We start from the raw sequence: 7,327 nt of genomic DNA, 5'->3' as shown, positions 1-7,327 counted from the left end.
GTGTCAGCACGTGGAGAAACTAGCTGTTCAAGCTCTTTCTGCAGATGAATTCACTGGAGGCAACGTATGTCCCATTATCCTGCCCCTACCTTTTTGAAGACTCTTTGTGCTCCACCTGAATGTAGGCACTGGACCATTGAAGCAAAAACACTAAGGTTACCAGGGTTTGCTCCCAGGCTACAAAAAGCCCAGATAAAATGTGGAGCCATCCTTCCATGAGCAGTAACTTGTCTGAGGGATAAAGTTCCTGATAACAAGATCCCTGACCAAGCCACTATATTAAGCTGGTTTGCAGGTCCAATTTTCCTATGATTTTCAGTGCTGATTTTCCTTTGCAGAGGGTAAAGCCTAGCTTTTCTTGACCTGCATCACAGGAACACATGCCCTTAGTAAGTCCTCTTGGAGGTGTTCACTGAGCCAAGTACCCAACTACGGGACATTCTTTGGCATGTTGCATTGGCACTGATTTAATTCCTAGCCAGTGTGACAAGTCTATCAGCCACCTGTTTGCTCCAGCAGCTTTGTCAGCCTACAGTGAAGTAGCTGGCATGTTAACTCTGCCTTGTAGGTGGAGCTCAGGGTTTTTGCTTCACCATCATTCTCCCCATGTCTCTAGCAGCAAAGGCTACAGGAGATATATGTGGACCATTACATGGACTCTGAAGAACAGAAATCAGCAGCTATTGGACTCAGGAGGGGAGACAGGCCTGTTAGTTGGCAGGTGCCATTTTTTGCATGGTCTCCAGGCAGTGTTAGGCATAGTCACTAGCCTCCTGGTGTCATATTTGGCTCCTGTTCCTACGAAGTGAAGCCAAGGTCACAACTTCCATTGTTTTTTTCCACCTTTATATCTTTATTACTGCAATGTTTGTAGGAAAAAGAAAAGGCAGAATTGCCATTGCCACAATGTATTGGTCTCATCTGCTTCCACTACCTCCCGTAACCCTGGTCGGCACCACTGAGTGTCACCGTGCCTCCTCTCTCTGGTTATACCCCTGGTCCTTTCCCCCTTTTGGCATTCAGGTAGCTCATTCCAGCAGTGCTTGGTCTTCTGTCCTGCTGGCCACACCAATTTTGGAGGTTGTCAGTGAGAGCGAGCCAGTGTGGTTTGGCATGTTGGTAACTACTCTCTCACTCCAGCTTCCTTTGAAGAGAGAGTTGTTGGACTCGGGGGAGCCCCAGTCATCTCTTCTGGCTCAATGGGAAACAACTCCACAGCGGTTATTCTCTGGAACCCAAACCGAAATGGGAATGGCAGGCAATCTGGGGCTGGAGGTGTCAGGTTTCCTTTATCTGAAAAATTCACATTGCTGCTGATGTTTGGCAACCGCACTCTGGCTTCTTACCAAGGGGATCTTTGCATAAGCCTCTGAATTTGCAAAATGCATATTTTTGGATTGCCACAAGGATGTTTCACAGGCAATTTTTGTGCTCTTTGTAAAGTCAGTATGGGTCCGTTAGTAATTCAAGATAATGCTTCTTGAGTTGTCAGCAGTAGCCAAGGCTTTTAGAATCGTAGAGTCATAGAATGGAATGGGCTGGAAGGGACCTTAAAGATCATCTAGTTCCAACCTCCCTCCAACACCTCACCCATGCTGGTTGCTTTCTTCGGGTACAGGGCTGGGGAGGGGAAATGATCGGTTAAGCTCAGGGAGGCTCAGAGCCACAGTTCACCCCTTTCCTTGGGTTTAGCGTGGTTGTAGCACGCTCAGTCTCCGGTGAATCAGCCAGAGTAACGGGTGACATGAGTCCGGTTCCCGGCATTAACTGGGGCAGTGCTTGAACCAGTGTTAGCCAAAGCCTTGCTCCTTCAGAATGGGTTTGCTGCCTTTGAACTCCTCCTGGCTCGGCGTGGGCTTGTGCTGTGGCGGGGGCTGGAGCCAGCCTGGCTCTCCCAGGCCACACAACGCCCTGAGCCTGCGTCATCCTTTGCGCCAGCCTTGGCCTCCGGCAATTCCAGTTGTGGGTTCCTCCTTTTCATTTTCCCAGGGCTTGCTTGCTTAATAGACAAGTGTGATCTCAAGAAGAGTCACACTCTGTAACATGGCAGCTCTCACGGCATGCCTGTGCAAGCACAGCCAATTCACCTCGACCAACGGGAGGGGATGTCTCCTAGGTGGAGTGGGATATCCCCTTTGAAAGCCTGGGGGCTTGCTGGAAAAGGAAGGTTGGACAACACTGCGACAGAGTCTAGAGCCATCAAGAAAGCCCATCCAAATTATTTTCTTCCTCAGAGCAGAGGAGTCGCTCCATCCCTGAATGCCAAGTGACTTAAATTTTTGTGTCCACCACATTAGACTTTCCAGAGAGCCCCTGAGATGTTTTTTCTTGCAGTGAAACATGGATGCATCTCTTTCTGTTTGGAGATTATCCTGATAGAAAACAGAATGTGTTGGAACTTGCTACTCAGTATGCAGAAGCAGATATGCTTTTGTTGGTTGGAGCTGGTTCTTTCCAGCTGGAACTGTGTTTGTAGCTATCTGCTACCTGCAGAGCAGATATTCAGAGTTTTGTTGGTATTTGCTAGGCACAATGGAGTTACTGAAGCACCCAGAAATGGTGCTTCATTTGGTGGAGCTGTGTTAAATCTCCATTAGCCTCAAGGACCTCAGGGCTGATTTCCAGGTGATGATCGGCGCGTGGTGTCCTTCTTCAAGTCCCACGATGTAGATGGTCACAAGGGCCTTTGAAACCAGAAAGAAGTGTATTGCAAGGAGTGTATTTCTTTGACATTCTATGTGATACTTGTGCAGTCATCTGCCACCCATTTTCATTCCTCCTCATTAATTTTGTTTTCTTGGTTTGTAGATTGAGGGGGAAATAAGTGTTCCCAGGCAGGGTCAGGGCCACAAATACTGATAAGGGAAAAAAACCTCCCCAGTTCCAGCTGCTTATGACTCCCAGTTTTACAGTACTGGTAGGTGTGTGAAATCCCACAAGCTCCCATTACTGGTCAGTAACTTCATTTAAGTTGACACGGTGTAACTGGAACAATGTCCTTCAGCTTTCGGCTGTTTTTATTGTATTTCTGTTCCTGTCCAAATGCAGTTTACAGGTATTCAGGTTCCAATTCTTCCAGGTTTTTATGTTAGAAAATTATAATCATCCCTCATTATTTTCTACTCAAAATGCATGTATTTTAAAGTAAGTATAGTCGCTTAAATATTTAGCCTTCCCATCTGAATGGCAAAAAGGCCAGTTAGGTTTGATATAAAAGTTACATTAAGTTGCAAATTAACATTGTTTTAGTGGTTACTGGTAAATGAGAGCCTGGTAGTTGATGTAGAAATGCAAAACAAAGGGGATTCAAAATTAATTATTTAAATCAGCCTGTCCTATTACATTATTTAAACCAGAATATAAATCTACCTAGCATGGGTTTGTTGAATCAAACAGGCATCTCTCAATTGTGGATTTACCAGAATAAATTACAATTGAAAAAAAATTATGATATCTGATCAAGATTGTAATCTATAATATTTATGATTTCTACAAATATTTGATTTGATGGGAACCAAACTGGTGCTGCCATTGCCAAAAGCCAATCCTCATCATTTATTTTGTGGTCGTATAAATTTTCCTTCGCCTGCTTCTTTAGTGGTATCCCAAATTGTAACTCTTTTTAATGGTCAACCTCTCTTGGCTTGGATTTTCCCGTGCCTGAGGTCCACAATGCTGATTTAGCAGAACAAAAACTTTGAAGATATTTCCTTTTCTCTGTGCTGTTTATTATATCCTTTGCTTTGCGTGTAGACCGAGCTCTGAAGCTTAGGTCAACAAGAAACCACCGCTGTGGTCAGGCTGGCTCATGGGAAGTGGCACTCAGATGGTTTGTTGTTCCCTTGGGTCCGAGGTCATTCCCACAGGTCGGGCTGGCAACTTCTGGCTTTTGAAATCCGTGTAGATACCTCTCAAGTAACGCGTCCTTTCGACAGGTACCTGCATCTGCACGCTGGTGGTGGTGGTTACTCTAGGCTGGCTGAGCTGTCCTTTGAGGAGAACTAGGGTGGGTTCAGCGTTTGCTCGGACCGATTGGGTTTGAGATTTACCAAGCCAGACATCAACAACTTGTCAGCTATAAAGAGAACATGAAATAATATTTTTGTGTTCTTTTTTTACTTTATAAAGTGAAATAAGTGCTCCAAGAAAGTTTCTGTGTTTGTTTATTCACTTCCTTAAAACCTTGGAATCCAGACCTATAAATACAGACTGACTGCATGTTTACGATTATGATCGCTCTCACGTGAATTGATTGACACTACTTTGAAAAGAAAAAGGTATTAAGATGTATCTAGATCCACAGGGAAAGATTAATATTCTTCTTGTTAGAATATGTTACTTCTGTACATAAGGGAAAACCAGTGTGAAAGTATCAACCTCTCTCACTTTTCTAAAACTAGGAAGCCTGTTTGCCAGCTCTTACAGAAGTGAAAGGAAAGAATTTGCAACCAGACTTAAGAGGTGTAGCTTTTCACAAAGTTAGCAGCTATATCACAGTCTTAATAGTAGTTGGGTGTTGGCCTTAAATAAAGAGTCTGCATTTCTTACAAACAATCATGGCCTGATAGTTAATAATTCTTTTTTTTATTGGGGATTTTTAATGTCATTTCTGTACTGCAGATTTCTAGCTGGAGTTTTACCCTAATTCTTTGTAGAAGCTGATGTAGGTTTAGTAATCCATGTGAATTTTCTTAAGAAATATAAACCACTCTTTAGATTTCAATTTGCAAATTATCCCTGAATTTCATCTGCAGCTGAATGTAACCAATTTAGAAAACTATATATATATATATAAAGAAATACCCTTTATTCAAACTTGAAAAAATAGAAGAGGTAAGAATTATGTTTCAAAGTCTATGTTTACAAATCTAAATCAATGATTTGTTTTTTCTTAAATGTTCAGGATGCAGAAAATTTACTGTTTTGTGTATTATGTTGGAATATGATGCCATGGCTTTAAGTGACTCAGAATGGTGTAAAACCTAAAAGTTAAATTTAAAACATTATTTATTTATAAACCAGAAACGCATCCAAATATATTTGCGTCTTTCAGATTTTTTAACTGTGACAATGCACTTTTGATTTACATTCCTTTTTGCTGAATAAAATGGCTTCATTTCATTATATAGTATTAAAACAAATATTTTATATAAAGCTAAGCCGGATGCTTTTAGGCAAACATTGTTTTTGCCTTGACATCCATGCAAAAATGCTTCCCACTTAAAGGAAAGCGGTTGAAGGAATTTGGATTGGGTAATTTAGGTTGAACTGTTGAAAGTGAAGTTGCTTGCTTAGGCATCGATCCAGTCAAAACTCATGCACATCTTTAACGTTCTGCAGTCTGCATAGCCTGTGAGACCTCTACTGACATGGATAAAGTAACGAGCGTGCAACATCCTTCCCGAGTTGGATGTACGTACCCTCCCATCCCGTGCACGCGAATTAAGCGTGTGTTTAAGTGTGGTTGCAAATAGAACACCTGGGGCTCCTCAGAGGTTACCTGATCGCCCCAAAATCCCCAGCTGGCGGTCAAAAGTGAGATTTCCTTTCTCGTCTTTGCCTATGCATGAGGAGGAAAAAAAAAAAAAAGAAAAGAAAAAAAAAAAAAAAAAGGGAACGTTTTGTTGCTTTTAATATGAGCTTCATTGGATTGGTTTGTCTCACCAGTGCAGTTGTGACGCAGTGTTGTGTTTTATCAGTGCCCACCCCCAGCAGAATTCTTTGCTTAAGAGGAGGCAGATTTTCACCTACTGAATAAGACTCTGGACTGGCATTGATGCTTCTCGGTGTTGTCTTGTGTGCTCTCCTGTGCCAGAGTGAATTTTATCCCCGGACTGCCTGGTGTAAGTTATAGACCTCTTTCTACCCTCTGGAAGTTTGCATGTTCAGATGTGACTGTGCTGAATGATAGGATGTCTATTTTAGACTTCAGCCTGTATTTACAACCAGGAGGGCAAATCGCTGGAAGAACTTAGCTCCTTTTTCTTTTGAAACAACTTTTAAATATTGGGTGAGTTTTAAAGATTTCTCTGCATGATTTTCTTTTGTAAAACATGTTTTCCATAACCATGAACACTTGTTTTCTCTGAATGGATCTTAAAAATCTCTGGTGTTGAATCATAAAAACCACTTGCTTGTTAGAAAGACTTTGTTCAGTCACTGAAAGATCAAATTGTCCTCTAGTTAGAGAAACAGATATTTATCAGCAAATGCACAACAAGGACTTGTTGATACTTTACCTATCTTACCTCTTTGTAGAATTGCTGTTTAAACATGACTGCTGTCTGTGTTTTTAGTGAATGTTTTCAGCCACAGAATCTCGTGCTAAATATTTTATATGCATTTTTGACCTTTCAGTGGTGAGAACAGAGGTTGATAGGGACTAAGAAAAGGAAGCATCATCTGGAAGTTCTGGGGGCTGACGGTGACAGTCCCTCTCTGCAGTATTAAACTAGATGGGAGTCCTTGGAAAGCTATCAACTTCAGTCTTGTTTCCATATCAAGTAGCAGCACGAAGTACGCTTAAACAGATTGCGAACATGTTAAAATAGGAACTGATTGATACAAAACCTGCTTCTGCGGATGCAGTAATTGATTTTTTTGTTTTTTTTAAGTAAGTTGCGGGTGCATTTTGTGTACTGGAGCATTAAACTTGCATCATGCTTGGCCTTGTGACAAGTCCTGTGCATGTAATTTAGAGCCATATAGGGATGTTCTTAGTCTTGAACCACTTGAATTCATACCACCTTTCATATCATGAGTGTAATATTAGTAATTTAAAGTAGACAATTTGCAAGCCTTGTGGCCTGAGCACGAACTGGAAATGATAAGGACTATCGATGTGAGCGATGTTAGTAACTTTGGCTATAAATCAAGCTTGATTTCTATGCAGTGCTGCGTTTAGTACCAATAGGCTGGAATGCCAGATCTGGTATGAGTTTATACACGTGGGTGGGAAGCCTAACAGATTGGTTTTATATAAAGAACAACACACAGAATTGGAGAGGTATGGAATAACCTCCTAGAAGCTGCTGTCTGGTAAGCATTTTGGACAGACTTTTCAGCCACTGGTAACTAGAAGTGAGCCTGCCTGTCAGTACAAATCAGTGCCACTGTCGATCGTGAAACGTCTGCTGTTTTCAACACTGCTGGGGAAAAGAAACCGTCCTCCCCTGTCTGTCTTGTCATAATGCAAAGTGGAGTAGTTGTAAGAGTTATCTAGAGAAATGCTACACTAGCTGCTGGCTTTTGGTTTTTGCTCATACTTGGGCAACAATAAAACAGTTAAAACTGGGACGTCCTGGAATCTCTGTCCTGTCTGGAGTAG

General features: G+C 41.9%; 1 protein-coding gene across 1 annotated transcript in view; it reads left to right on the top strand.

The window, feature by feature from the left end:
- Positions 1-5,786: 5,786 nt before the first annotated feature.
- SLC20A2 (solute carrier family 20 member 2) overlaps positions 5,787-7,327 on the top strand; it is a 39,400-nt gene continuing 37,859 nt past the window's right edge. Inside the window, exon 1 of the mRNA XM_010169951.2 lies at positions 5,787-5,843. The gene's annotated coding sequence lies outside the window, so the exon portion shown is untranslated. The remainder of the gene's footprint in view (positions 5,844-7,327) is intronic.

Source organism: Antrostomus carolinensis, unplaced genomic scaffold (genome assembly GCF_000700745.2).
Source record: "Antrostomus carolinensis isolate BGI_N321 unplaced genomic scaffold, ASM70074v2 scaffold18530, whole genome shotgun sequence".
NCBI classification, from domain to species: domain Eukaryota; kingdom Metazoa; phylum Chordata; class Aves; order Caprimulgiformes; family Caprimulgidae; genus Antrostomus; species Antrostomus carolinensis.
Note: the sequence above shows the minus strand (reverse complement) of the source record. Positions and strands in the feature narration are given on the sequence as shown.